This window comes from Perissodus microlepis, chromosome 13 (genome assembly GCF_051167445.1).
Source record: "Perissodus microlepis isolate ML-2025 ecotype Zambia chromosome 13, ASM5116744v1, whole genome shotgun sequence".
In the NCBI taxonomy this organism is placed as follows: Eukaryota; Metazoa; Chordata; class Actinopteri; order Cichliformes; family Cichlidae; genus Perissodus; species Perissodus microlepis.
Genome location: NC_140473.1, coordinates 1986133 through 2001169, shown reverse-complemented (window position 1 = coordinate 2001169; position 15037 = coordinate 1986133). Strand labels below are relative to the sequence as shown.

The window sequence follows — 15037 nt, the reverse complement described above, 5'->3', positions numbered from 1 at the left end:
CGTGTCTGACTATTACATGCATTTGAATGGAGTTCTCGCACGAAACAAAGTATAGGTTTTCATCTTGTGAATAACTCGAAAATCTTAGCTCAAACAGCTTTAAAACCTGTTTGCTCAACACGGGGATATAGAATTCTATGAGATAAAACCATAAATATGTGTGTCTGAGCCTTCTATCAAAAGTTACAGCTAACTTCATGAAGTTGTACAAAAACACTTTATTTCGCCGAGACAGTGCGTTTCTGACTATTACATGCATTTGAATGGAGTTCTCGCACAAAACAAAGTATAGGTTTTCATCTTGTGAATAACTCGAAAATCTTAGCTCAAACAGCTTTAAAACCTGTTTGCTCAACACGGGGATATTGAATTCTATCAGATAAAACCATAAACACGTATATCTGAGCCTTCTATCAAAAGTTACAGCTAACTTCATGAAGTTGTACCAAAGCACTTTATTTCGCCGAGACAGTGCGTTTCTGACTATTACATGCATTTGAATGGCGTTCTCGCACGAAACAAAGTATAGGTTTTCATCTTGTGAATAACTCGAAAATCTTAGCTCAAACAGCTTTAAAACCTTTCTGCTCAACACGGGGATATAGAATTCTATAAGATAAAGCCATAAATATGTGTGTCTGAGCCTTCTATCAAAAGTTACATGTAACTTCATGAAGTTGTACCAAAACACTTTATTTCGCCGAGACAGTGCGTTTCTGACTATTACATGCATTTGAATGGAGTTCTCGCACGAAACAAAGTATAGGTTTTCATCTTGTGAATAACTCGAAAATCTTAGCTCAAACAGCTTTAAAACCTGTTTGCTCAACACGGGGATATAGAATTCTATGAGATAAAACCATAAATATGTGTGTCTGAGCCTTCTATCAAAAGTTACAGCTAACTTCATGAAGTTGTACAAAAACACTTTATTTCGCCGAGACAGTGCGTTTCTGACTATTACATGCATTTGAATGGAGTTCTCGCACAAAACAAAGTATAGGTTTTCATCTTGTGAATAACTCGAAAATCTTAGCTCAAACAGCTTTAAAACCTGTTTGCTCAACACGGGGATATTGAATTCTATCAGATAAAACCATAAACACGTATATCTGAGCCTTCTATCAAAAGTTACAGCTAACTTCATGAAGTTGTACCAAAGCACTTTATTTCGCCGAGACAGTGCGTTTCTGACTATTACATGCATTTGAATGGCGTTCTCGCACGAAACAAAGTAAAGGTTTTCATCTTGTGAATAAGTCGAAAATCTTAGCTCAAACAGCTTTAAAACCTGTTTGGTCAACACGGGGATATTGAAGTATATAAGATAAAGCCATAAATATGTGTGTCTGAGTCTTCTATCAAAAGTTACAGCTATTTATATGAAGACAGCTGTCTTGGCGAAATAAAGCGTTTTTGTACAACTTCATATAAATAGCTGTAACTTTTGATAGAAGACTCAGACTCACATATTTATGGCTTTATCTTATAGAATTCAATATCCACGTGCTGGGGAAATAGGTTTTGCAGCTCTGTGAGCTAAGATTTTCGAGTTATTCACAACATGAAAACCTATACTTTGCGTCTGGCGAGAACTCCATTCAAATGCATGTAATAGTCAGAAACGTACTGTCTCGGCGAAATAAAGTGTTTTTGTACAGCTTCATGAAGTTACATGTAACTTTTGATAGAAGGCTCAGACACACGTATTTATGGCTTTATCTTATAGAATTCAATATCCCCGTGTTGAGCAGACAGGTTTTAAAGCTGGTTGAGCTAAGATTTTCGAGTTATTCACAAGATGAAAACCTTTACTTTGTTTCGTGCGAGAACGCCATTCAAATGCATGTAATAGTCAGAAACGTACTGTCTCGGCGAAATAAAGTGTTTTTGTACAACTTCATGAAGTTACATGTAACTTTTGATAGAAAGCTCAGATATACGTATTCATGGCTTTATCTTATAGAATTCTATATCCCCGTTTTTTCATAAACTTCATAGATTCTTCCTGCCTGTGGGCGTCAAACTATACCCCCCCCCCCTCCTTTCTGTAACTATGAAAACTATCATAGTCTAAAACTATCATCTCATATCAAAACTATCATAATCACATTATCTGACTTTATCAGTTATAACAATGAGAAACGGTAAACAATTTGGCAAATAAATGACTTATAATTGTGCTTACCTGGTCCAGATGATCCACAGCCCCTTTGCATTTGTTATAATCCAGGATGATGTGGGGCTTTCTCTTCCCAGAGTCCTGGACTTGTAGCTCACGGTGCCTGGTGCTCAATAAGACAACATTTTTTCTTTGCTTGGGGATGTAGGAAACCACAGCCTTGTCCCCCTGTAGCGACCTGGACGGGATAGACGATCATCGAATCTTGCTGCCCGATTAATTTGCTCAAATCTTTTTTTTGACATGGTAGCAGGAAACAGAAGAGCCCTGTCTCCCCATCCCACAGGCTTGTTGTCGTTTCATGTTGAGACCTGTACAGGCCAGCCAGCATCACAAGCCCCATGTAAGCCTGCAACTCCTCCTCATCCATGTCCTTCCAGTCTTTTACTGACCTGTTGCCCTGCAGGTTGGTGAAATGCAGGATTAGCTGCATAATGTCCTCTGCAAAAAAAAGATGGAAAGTGCTCACAGTTCTGCTGATCCTACGAATTGCATAATGGGTTGGTCCTGGGGTTAAAATGGGAGGAGGAAAAAATGGCAGGACCTCTTCATGTGTGGGTTGCCACATGATTTCTCCATTTTTAGATCTCCACTGGCCATCCTCCAGTCTTGTCTCTTCCTCCTGCTCTTCTTCCTCCTTCTCCTCCTCCTCCTCCTCACACGAGCTGCAAAGCTCCTCGGTGCCTGGCAAAAATTCTTCTTCGCTGTCAGAAGTATCTCCACTGCTTGTGGTATCGTTTTCACTTTCTGAAGAGTGCAAAACTGCAGCAACAGCCTCCTCTAAACTGAGTGCACGCTTCATTGTGTCTGTGCAGAAATGACCACTCAGACCAGGCTGCAAAGTATTCTCATAGACTTCAAAGGTGCACCTGAATAAACATGCTATACCATACAGCCAATAAGAGAGAGGAGGCTCACTCTTGATCAAGAAAAAACATAAACGCACGCCTTTGATCTCTCTCCCCCTCTCTCTCTCTCTCTCTCTCACACACACACACACACACACACACACACACACATACACACACACACACACACACACACATGCACATACATACACACACAATACCATTTTATGGTAGTTAGCTGTTTTATTGTCATGCATTTTACAAGGTAAGATAACCATGTCCTGCATTCAAAACCACTGAAAATGTCTATGGTGGTGCTGTGCCTAATATTGTGCTCATTTGGTCCAAAACCTATGTAAACAACTACCTGAGAAACAGCAGATACAGCAGATATATTAATTATAGGCTATTACTTTTGTATCGTTTATTGCATTTATGGAGGGAGTGGTGTATGCTGGGTAATGGCACAGCTAGCGACTGGGTGACTTTATTCACCCGCTTCGGCTGTTATCAGTCCATACAATGGGCGTTATTAGCACAAATCAGTCCCATAGATATGGACCATCTCCTGCTAGATTGTTCAGAAGGTTGTTATCATCCATCCAGATGGAGGATCACTAACAGGAGCGTGGGGAGACTCCAGAATCCACTCTGGCTGGAATCCGCTGGATACAGCAGTGTTTACAGGTAAGACCATTTAAACGGACAGCATTTATAGAATGACTATAAAAGTCAGCGAGTGTCAGTAATGTAAATGTGGTTATGTTAGTAATACACCGAGTGCTAATATAACAGCTTTAAGATGCATTTGTAGATATTATTACGTGTTTTACCGTCTTTATGGTGCTAGCTTAACGTTACGGTGTAAACGTTAGCTTATATTGTAGTAAAGCTGTTACTGTTTAAACGATGTTAGCACAGAAATATTAGCTTCTGTCATGACTGATGAAGTTACTAGTTAATAAAGTTTCCAGTAAAGTGTTTAATCGCAGCCACAGATTGACAGCAAATATCTCGATTAGCTTCAGTGCATCTATAATAAATATGTGCAAGTTTCAGTGCTTCGTTTAAACTGTATGATACTTATACTGACCCAGGGTCAGTGTAAAATACAATCCTAGCTGTGTGAACAAAGCCTGGCTCCTTTAATCCTGCATGACAAACCTCAGGATGCAGGTTATTATTACTCTTTCCTGCTGACACACCTGTCACACCTGAGAGTCAGCTAGAAACGTACAGTGACGTGGACATCATGCAAAGACTGCCAGACTCTGTAATACTGCAAATGATCAGTGACTCAAGTTAACACTAAACTTTAAACGGTACCTCTGTGTCTCTGTGTGTCTCTGAACATCTAGGATTGAGTCAGGCTGCATCAGCTGAAGCTGTTATTTGTATATATCAGTATTTTTTTTAATTCAGGTGTGGGGAAAATACGTAAGACTGCAGTGAAGCGATGCACGAGATTAATCCCTGGCCAAAGGTATCGTACTTAAATCAGACTACTGATCCAGCCACATCAGCCTTTTGTGAGGTCTGTTTAAAGTAGACTAAAAATGAACTGCAGGTTCCTGAGAGGTGGACTGTGAGCACAGAAACACATGTTCATACATACAGCTGCAGCAAACTTACATTAATTTTAAATAGATTTGTTACTCTGATGTCTGTCTCTGTGTTAGTCCTCTGACAGACTGGTGACCTGTCCAGGTGTGCTCTACCTATGACTACTGGGACAGGCTCTAGCCTCTGTAATAGAATTTTTCTGATATTTTCATTTAAAGTATTTAAGTGCTTATGCATATGCTTAGTTGTGACACTGTTATAGACTGTTCAGTGAAAGTTTCTAAAACTAGATGAACTTACTTCAGCGTCAGCAGTTTGAGAAAACAACTCCCTTTACAGGTGCTGATAAGGCCAAGGGCACAAAACAGCTAAACCATTGATCGGTTAGGTTTCATAGCGAGACACGTGAAGTGTGGTAGGATCAGTTTGTAACTTCCTCCCTCTTCCTTGGAATGCATAAAGGAGTAGGAGCACAACTTCTGTGGCAGCGCTGACATGACTGAACTGTGATGTTTGATGTGTGTTGGCTCTCCTGTGCGCAGTAATAAATAGCTTGATCACAGCTCTTTCTGTGTTGCAGACTTTATTTTAAAAATTCCACGACACCCCCCCACCCTCCCACTGTGAACCTGAATTGAATATTCAGAAGACATTTGTTTAAATAGTTCTAGAAATCTGAGTCAAGGGAGCTTGCAAAGAAAAGCGTCTGGACTTCTTTAAGTTACTTGAAGACGTTTCACCTCTCATCCGAGAAGCTTCTTCAGTTCTAAGGTCAAATGGTGGAGAGTCCCAGATATAAACCTAGTGGGAGTTTCCCCCCACAGAGGGACAAAAGGACCCCCTGATGATCCTCTAATCGCCTGAGCCAAGGTGTGAAACTGGGTGTGGGTCCCAATCAGCCAGAGTTTCGGGTGTGTTCATTGTGAAACCTGGCCCCACCTTATCATGCGAATTCCTGAGGTCAGATGGCCCAGGATGTGAGTGGGCGTTAAGGCGTCTGGGAAGGGATCTCAAAACTGGATTATAGATGGCAGAGAGTTGGTGTCTGGTCTTCTTTTCTGTGCCTCTTTGCTGACTTTAAGAACGCCCATTTAGGATAGCCGCACGTTTTGAGTGCTTCCTTTACATGTGTGTGTTCCTTCTTTTTTCCTTCAGGCTTAGAGGGAACATGTTCTGCCCAGTGGTGTAGGGTCCTAATTACTCCAAGTTTGTGTTCCAGAGGGTGATGGGAGTCAAAGAGGAGGTCAAAAGAGTCAGCAAAGAGGCACAATGAACACACCCGAAACTCTGGCTGATTGGGACCCACACCCAGTTTCACACCTTGGCTCAGGCGATTAGAGGATCATCAGGGGGTCCTTTTGTCCCTCTGTGGGGGGATACTCCCACTAGGTTTATATCTGGGACTCTCCACCATTTGACCTTAGAACTGAAGAAGCTTCTCGGATGAGAGGTGAAACGTCTTCAAGTAAACTTAAAGAAGTCCAGACGCTTTTCTTTGCAAGCTCCTTTGACTACGATGACCTGGATGACTGAGAACCTTCACAGACCTAGAAATCTGAGCTGTTGGTGTGTCCTTGGATTGTGTGGTAATAATATTAGAGCTAGCAATCTTTCTTACTGAATCTCTACTATGAGTCATGTTACCTGAGATTAATTCTATGTTTACCTGTCAGCCTGGACAAATGTGCTGTGTGAAGGAAATTAAATTAAATCAGATCTGAACTGCGTACATTTAAGGAACCTGTTCATATTTAATTGAAATATGAACCAGTGTTTTTTTTTGATTGCTGATTCCAAGAGAGTCTTTGTGGAAATCGTGTTTGGCTTTTTGTTATTTTAATTCTCTTTTCTGTTTTCCAGAACAGTTCTCCACAGTCACTGTCCACATGGGTCAGTGGGACCAAGAAGCACTCTGCTAATGTGTGGACTCTGACCAGCAACATCCAGCAAGACCCAGACAGCGTTTTCTATCTCCCAGCTGGAGGTTTTTGTTTGTCAGTGACTGGAGAGTCAGATTTTTGTTGAGCTTCACACTTGCAGAGGTAAGTCAGTTTGCAGAGATCCCTCCCACCCTGGCTTTTATGTGCTAGATTTCTTATCTGAAACAGTAATATTTCAGTGACTGCTGCTTATACCACAGGTTAATACACTCTACTGATCCCTGATAGGAGAATCATCAATTTTGCCAACAAAGAAGCCTGGTGGATGTTTGTTTACAGTCTGATGATGGGACATCATGCTCTGCATCTTCAAAGTTTGCCTCCTCATTATTATTCATACCCAGTAATGTGAAGTATGCTCATATCTACTATAACTGAACCAACCTGGTGCTCTTCATTTATGGAGGCTGTTGAGTCTGAATGTTGGATGTTGTGTATCTCGTGTTCTCTGGGCTTTGTTGTCCTCAGTCTTTTTGCAGGATCAGAAAACAAAACCAGGAGGCGCGTAAATGTTTCTTCTCCATGATGTTTCTTCAAATGTTTCTTCTGGATGATATGACTGTGACACGGGATGCCACCTTTGGTCTTGTGATGAAGCAAAGCTCAGGAAGAAGTGTGATTAAATGGTACCCACATGTTGAGAAGGATGTACAGGGGCACCTGCAGCCAAATCCAAGCTTCAGGTTAGTTGTAGTTGCAGAACGCTATAGGACTGAGACATCTAAGGCATCAAATGTTTGATTAAACGGATGAAAAAGAGAAGTTTCTTCCCTATAATTATCACTTCTTAAAATCTGTAGCAACTTCAAGTCTGTCAGCATGCTGAGCATGCTCAGAATGTGACAATATATTTTTGTTCAATATTTAATTTCTTTCAGTTGCAATTGTTAAATGAAAAAATATATATTCTTATAATTTAGCAAACTAATTTATCAAAAAAATATATATACATATATCTGTATTAGTTTTAATGAATTAATTTGACACCTGTATTGAAAATACCATATTGTATTCATACAGAATCCGTATGGTATCATTGTTTGTCTGTTCACTGATTGTTGAAACTAAGAGCTACTTTGATCTGTTTAGATCTAAAGTATCCAAAGTTGAGCTCTAATGTTTCCTCACCCTTGTGTGTGTGATATGTGATTTCCTACATGCTGGCAGAGCAGAGCGGCAGTTTGTGCTCACAGATGGTGACGGTGTGGAGAGACGGTGGTGTTTCCTCAGAAGAACCAGCAGAGTCACAAAGGGCACCAGTCCATCTCAACACCTTGACTTGCTGACTGATGTTCGTCTGCACTGCACAGAGGAAATCAACTGACCGAGGTTTGTCCAGTGACGTGTTATGAAATGTATATTTGTTTTATGCTGACAGATATGTTTTTCTTGACAGAGGCTCTGCAGAGGTTAGACAAAGCAGAGAAAATATGTGCTTTACATTTTACTGTGATTTATTGAGATATTTGTTGCCTGATGTTCAGCAGGACTGGAGAAATAGAATCAAAGGAAGATGTTTCTGATGTTTTTGTAATGATGTAAGTAAATCTTCAATATTATTTATTTGCTTGGTTATATTAGGAGTGTTTCTGAGTGAGGGGGAGAGGAGTCATCATCCAGGTAAAGTGACGTGGATCAGTGGATACACTTGTCTCCCCTTTAAAGGAGACGATCCAAGTCATCCTTAAATGTTAGTGCTTTCAAATACACAAACATTTTTAAAGGACAAAAATGAACATCCAACTTTGACTGTAATACAAAATAAATCTTTGCATGTGTGTTTTCAAACTCTCAGATGGGCAGCATATCAGTCTTGGACTGTCTAACCTGCCGGAGCAGCATTGAATGATCACCACACATGAGCATGTTCCTGCAACATTCAGCATCTGATCTGTCATCTGTGTGCTTCTGCTTTTGGTAAGTAGAGTTACCCAACTCCAGTAACTCTAAACACATGCCATCCATTTCTAACGGCCTGGTTACTTCCTGTCAGTTACTTTAGAAACCATGTGGTCACCTGACCTAACACTGTTTCTTCTTCTTCCCCTTAATGTTGAAGTGTCAAATGTCAAACAGCTGGAGAGGAAACTACACCAGTGTACTGGGACGTTTCAGTAACACGTGCCAGATGCTGTTCCTTCATGGTGACATCACCAGAGACAGTCCCGCCCACCTCAGGACCCATTGATTATGATGATTATAATGATGACAGCGAGCGGAACTAAGACTGTAAAAATCCACGACCAGAATGTTTAGATGCTTTGTAATTATTAATGAATACTGAGAGCCTCTTTCTGTGTTTTGTCTGTTTTGAGTTTTTACCTCATTTGTTACTAACAAAGTTCACCAAACTCACACAGTTTACATTCTGCATCAAGGTTTAATTTCTTAGAAATCATAGTTTTTCTCCTTTTCTCTTTTTCTCTTTTGTAATTGATGATAATTCAGTGAATATACTGCGCTGCTTCCTTTTATTGCGTCACACATTGCTTTAAGTTTTTCAGTGTCCAGTTATTTTTCACGGCTGTTTGAATTCTCTGAATGTTTGACCCTGTAGACTGTTTGATGGACTGCTTGTCTTCCTGTTTGTAACCGCCGCCTGTTTTTGACTAAAGATTTGGATTTCTGACTTTAACACAGCCTCTGCGTGTCCTCCCTTTCTGTTCTCTTCCTCCACATGTGTTGCATGTGTCACAGATTCCTTTTATTAACAGCTTTCCCACAGTGAGTTGCATCAGCATTCATTCACAGCACATTTCAGAAGGATTCAGATTATGTAAGATCACTGATCACAGTGATCTTACAGTCAGAATTATCCTGACAGAGTGCCACTGTTAATTATCTTTCATCAGGTAAATTTTAAAGTTCAGTATTTCAAAGCAGGAGTTATGAAGAATCATATTGGCATTAGGACTGTAACAATATGTACTTACAAAGTCAAAGTTTTTTAATTATGCTAGAATATTGGAAGACAATCAACTTTTAGTGTTTTCCGCATATTAATTATTCTGAAATAGAGACGGTGACCCTAACTGTACAGAAGCACACTAAACAACTGACAGACATCATTGGCCTGAGCCGTCATGCACAGTGAGTCTGATCCTTTGCTGTGAGAGTATGACAAGCATGTTTCTGGTCAGTTTGGAAGAAATAATATCACAATGTTGATCTTTTTTTCAATATTCCTTCTCTTTTACACCATAAACTGTGATCAAAGCTACTTATGTTCACAGCATGTAATAATACTGACAGTCCAGAGCATTGTGGTCTGTTGAGCTAGGGTTAGGGTTAGCAATTCAGACATATGTAATCAATATTAAACGTCTCTGACGTGGGCCACTGTCCACGGTGTTGGGAAATCCATACCAGGCTGGAACGAGTCAAGGTAGGTGAGCATCCACGAGAAGACAGCAGATGCATCCTACTAATACTGACAGGACCAGGAGACTCCAGAAACCGAGCATCTTCTCTTCAGTACCATCCTCTCCTGTCACCCTCTCTGCCCGCAGCTCTTTGAGTATGGGGTAGATAAGGGCGCAGAGAAACCCTTATTACTAATTTGTATTATAATTCAATTTTCATGAAATATTCATATTCAGTATCGGTCCTTTTATATTATAACCACGTATCCACCCAGGCTCATGGTGGGGCAGGGCTCTGTCCTGGGATGCTTGAGTACAAGGTCATGTACACCTGGCCAGGTATCCAGTCTGTCAGAATTGTTTTAAATATTTGGTTCAAAAACATGAGTGACAACAAAAATCCAACTAGGATTCTTGCATATGATGAATGAAGTCTGTCTTTGACTGTATTGTCCAGCTGATCCATCAAACCCCCAGCAGGTGAACCTTATTCATGACATAACACCGCAACAATGTAAAAAATTAAACAGCAACAGTCTAAATGTAAAGTGCATTCTAAAGTCCTCTTCAATAAATTGTATGCAAAGAGTAATTCAGGTCACTACAGAACCCAGAGTCTTCATCATTAAATCTCTGGTTGCTTCATTTTTCTATCCTATATCAGATACTTTAAAGGTTAGGTTAGGTAAAGTTGCATTCTCATGGTGAGGCAAAGTGCTTTATGTGTGTGTGTGTGTGTGTGTGCGTGTCATGAATGTGGTGTAATCTGTTTGTGTATAACCGGTTTTATTGTGAAAGGGGTTCTGAAACAGGAAGTGGACAATAAAGGGGGGAGTTTGAGTGCTCTACAAGGTGTCGCTTGAATCCTTGCCTAAAACCACGACAATGAACGGCTATAAAAGGCCTATAATTAAAGAACAAAGCGGGGTTTGAGTTCGAGTTGCGGCAGACTGTCACTACTTGTAAATGGAACGCAGCCTTCCTACGGCGGACAGCTAATAACAGGAATCGGACGCGGTCCACCCAAGTGCACAGCAACCACCATAGCAACCGCCTAGCATGACCTTAAAAACATATTCTGTCTTCATAACTATCAAAAACGTGAAATGATTTGCAAAGTGTGAAAGTGTTACAGCTGCAGAGAGCTATGGCGGTATCTTTGGAAGCTGTTTACATAGCTAATAATATACGATGTAACTATGGAGACAGTCAGTCACGTGAGCTAGCGGTGCACGTTTACTACAGTAAATAAGGTGATTGTGTGCACAGCGTCCACACGCTGCAGAGGGTAAAGACATTACTTCAGTATTGTTTTATATTGATATATATTTGCCTTCTGTTGACCATCACCTCAGGTTCACCATTACAGTTTCAGAATACAGATGCACACTGTCTAAATATGAACACATTCAAAACTCATGTCTCAGAAATAAGCACAGCTGTTCATGTTTGTCATTAGTTTTATTTGTAAGAAAATTATGAACTTCATATTGTGCATCAAATAAAAGAACATTTCACAACTCTGAGTCAACAGAAACAGGTAACAGAAATGTCTCTAATGTAGACATGTACAGTGTAGTGTAAGCAGTAAAAGATTATAAAGGAAACACTAACATTTATGTGAAACTAATTGTAATAAAAAATGAGCAGGTGCTTTATAGATTTAAAAGAAAGAATCTGAAAACAACACTTTTTTGGTCTAAGTGATCAAAGTAGAAAACAGAACTGATGTTCAAGAACAAACCGTAGCTGCACTAATATTACACATCTCGATCGTTGTAGTGAACAGACATGTTGCTTTTAAAACCACATGCAGTGTGTGGCCATGACTGTTCACTGTGACCATGAACGCCACTTCGCTGAAGCATTCTTCTTCTTCTTCTTCTTCTTGCCATTAAATTGGAAGCAGAAGGAGCACGAGCTGATTTGATCTACTGAAAGGAAAAAGCAGAACATCTGAGCTGAAACCAGTCAGCTGAAATCATTAAGACAGGAACAATCATTCAATGCAGTGTCTCAGGTGGCTTAGCCTGTTACAACTGTTGATACAAGCTAAATACGGTTAACACACAGTGTCAGGGAGCTCCAGTGTGGGAACTAGTGGCTTTACGTTTGTAGTCATTTAACTTTCATCCATTCATTCATTTAATTCAGGAGGAAGAAATGCCAGGTTGGTGCAGGCTGGTTACATGCATTTGGTCCCATGCTGTCTTTAACTAAATGACTTGGTTCATTTTATGGCTGGGCTGTATGTGGGGTTATATCATGTTATTTGGGCAGGAGTACCTGTCCCCTGTTAGACTTAGAAAGTTTCTCCATAAGTAGAGTTTCTAACTCTTCTAGCACATCTGTGGCTGACAGCTTTTTGGTGGCTCTTTTTACCCCACACTGGTTGTGAGTGTGTAAATAGCCCCACTAGTTCTTTTGGGTTGCAGTTAACTTGGGAGGAAGGGGTGGGTATGCCATGACTAGATGAATAACAATAATCTGGGATACATAAATTTCATAATGCATGCATATATCTCTATCAATTAAACCTGGCCTGAGGGCTGCCATTTTTTACATTCAGTTATTTCTCTTAGAAATGTTGGAACTAAATAATGAATGTGTTACAGTTAAAGTGAAACACTGGTCAGTGTAAATGGCTCATTGGGACACAGAAACCTTTAAATTAAACCTGATATCTAGTGTTAAACAATATCAAAGCTGTAAAAGCTGTTTACAGTCAGAATTTATAAAACTATGATTGTAAATAAATTCAAACAAGTGAGCTTTTCTCTTCGTGCTGAATATCAACACTGTGATTTCTTAGACTGTAAGCTTTACTTTAGCACAACCAGTTGTAGAAGCCGTCACTTCAAATGTCTTTTGATAACAAGAAAAAAATACCTTTTCAGTACACGGCCTGAAGTTCTTCTCCGACATCTTCTGCCATCAGCTTTGTCTGCTGGTTTGAAGACAATAAACCACAAAAAAGATGATTTAGTCACTTTGTCTGCGTCATGCAGCTCGAATGTGTCGTGTAACGATGTTGAATAGCCGTCGTTATCCCTCTGCTGCGTCAGTAGGATTGTACTGTACAGCATCTCATTGATATGTGAGGAATGCTAATGTAACACGATAACAGACTTACATCATTAAAATATAAAGGGCAGGAGATATTTAGATATTTTTTATATTTATATTACATTTTATAGCTGACGGATATTACTAAATAGATAGAATTTACTAAATAGCTGGATGAACATGAAAAATATGTCTATAATAACAAATGACCATGAGAGCCAGTAGAATTAGTTCAACTGGACACTCGAAAGACGTCCTTAAATGCTCTTTAAGTGGCAGAACAAACGAACAAACAGTTAATCGCTTACTTGAGATGAAATCTGCTCAGCTACTTTGAAAACAGCTTCTAACTGGTTCCTCCTTTAACAGGATGACTGCTCAGGGGTAAGGCCATCATGCAATCCAGCAACCTTTATGGTTCTGCTTTGATTCACCAGGAACTATTAGGGAAACCTTCCAGCGCCTCCTGTGAAAGACACAGGGATAAACACAAACATTTATTAACATGTTCCACAGTGTTCCAGTTTGATTTTCTCATCCTGTGGACAACAACGTACATGGATGCAGGTTTATTGTTAACTTTTGTAAGGTTTATTTAGTGAACATATCCAGCTGCAGCTCCACTGTGATCCTGAACTGGATAAGCACTTAAGAAAATGTGTCAATAAATGGACATACATCAACTTACTATATTTATCCAAACAGACGGGACCAATAATGCTTCACTGAGTTAGAGACTTTAACAGTCTCTTCTATGTAAGAATGTCTCGTGCTGATATACCTGCAAACTTGACAACAAAGGTTTTTCAGACTGCATGTAGCTGTCCTCTATGTCAGCTAACACATTTACATTTATGTCACACTTATTTCTGCTTTCCCATTTTATAATTATTACTTACATTTTGATTAGATACCTTGAGTTTGTAAATGATCAGATTACATAATTGGAATACAATGTATCCAATTCAGGGTTGTGGGAGGATGAAGCCTATCCCAGCTGATACAGGACAGAGACAGGACAGGCTGCCAGTTTATTGCAGGGCTAACACAATATGTGTAACAGAAAATCCACTTAAATGTTTGATATTTCTTATAATGATCATAATTATGACTATTATTTAAAGGTTTCTTCATAAATACATTTTGATTTTTTTATAACCCCTAAAATACAAACCTGAGCTGTTTCAGATTCTGACCTCTGACCTCAGTGACCTGGCTGTGTCCTCACTGCAGCTCCCTCTTGGAAGTACGTCTGCTTCTTGTCTTCCCCCAGTGTTGACCGCCTGCCCTTGATATCACGTACTGTAACTGAGGAACAAAAAAGGACAAACACTTGCCTTCATTTAAAAGTAGATTCATACAGAGATAATCTATGGAAACACACTAGTTCAACCTTTGGGAGGAATCAGTTCCTGTGAAACATTTCTGTAAATGAACATCATGTGGAGAATGAATGAAATGAGTTCTTCAGGTGACTCAGCAGTCCCACACTGACAAATGAAATCTAGTTAAACTATTAAGCATATTTGCTCTTCTGAAATCTGTGTTAAACAACAACAAACATAAATTAGTAACAAAAATACAGCTGAGTAGAGGCTTTACAAACCACCAGCAGCCATAATGCTAAATTTTAATCTTCAAATGTTTCTGAGCCGTCTTCAACCTGCTTTTAACACATTAAAGTCCCAATAAATAAAGTCAATGCAGACTCAATCCTAGATGTTCAGCACACAGAGACACAGAGGTACCGTTTAAAGTTTAGTGTTAACTTGAGTCACTGATCATTTGCAGTATTACAGAGTCTGGCAGTCTTTGCATGATGTCCACGTCACTGTAAGTTTCTAGCTGACTCTCAGGTGTGACAGGTGTGCCAGCAGGAAAGAGTAATAATAACCTGCATCCTGAGGTTTGTCATGCAGGATTAAAGGAGCCAGGCTTTGTTCACACAGCTAGGATTGTATTTTACACTGACCGTGGGTCAGTATCAACTTCAAAAAGACAGCTGTAACTTTTGATAGAAGAATCACACACACATAATTATGGCTTTGCCTTATAGAATTCAGCATCTCCGTGCTG

General features: G+C 39.8%; 2 long non-coding RNA genes across 7 annotated transcripts; one reads left to right on the top strand and one right to left on the bottom strand.

Moving 5' to 3' along the window:
- The first annotated feature begins 2387 nt into the window (after positions 1-2387).
- On the top strand, positions 2388-9168 carry LOC146374477 (uncharacterized). 6 transcript variants are annotated; one of them, XR_014802045.1, is made up of 8 exons: positions 2388-2525; positions 3637-3717; positions 6454-6635; positions 6734-7216; positions 7701-7862; positions 8115-8223; positions 8329-8450; positions 8593-9168. It is a non-coding gene; the product is annotated as an uncharacterized LOC146374477 (long non-coding RNA). The 6 variants fall into 6 exon arrangements; XR_014802049.1 differs by lacking the exon at positions 2388-2525 and having other exon boundaries at positions 2650-3717; positions 6734-6886; positions 7002-7216; XR_014802048.1 differs by lacking the exon at positions 2388-2525 and having other exon boundaries at positions 2648-3717; positions 7706-7862.
- Positions 9169-12783: 3615 nt separating this feature from the next.
- On the bottom strand, positions 12784-14279 carry LOC146374476 (uncharacterized). Its single transcript, XR_014801911.1, has 3 exons — positions 14158-14279; positions 13270-13427; positions 12784-12842 (listed from the first exon to the last, which is right to left on the bottom strand). It is a non-coding gene; the product is annotated as an uncharacterized LOC146374476 (long non-coding RNA).
- Between the last annotated feature and the right edge of the window lie 758 nt (positions 14280-15037).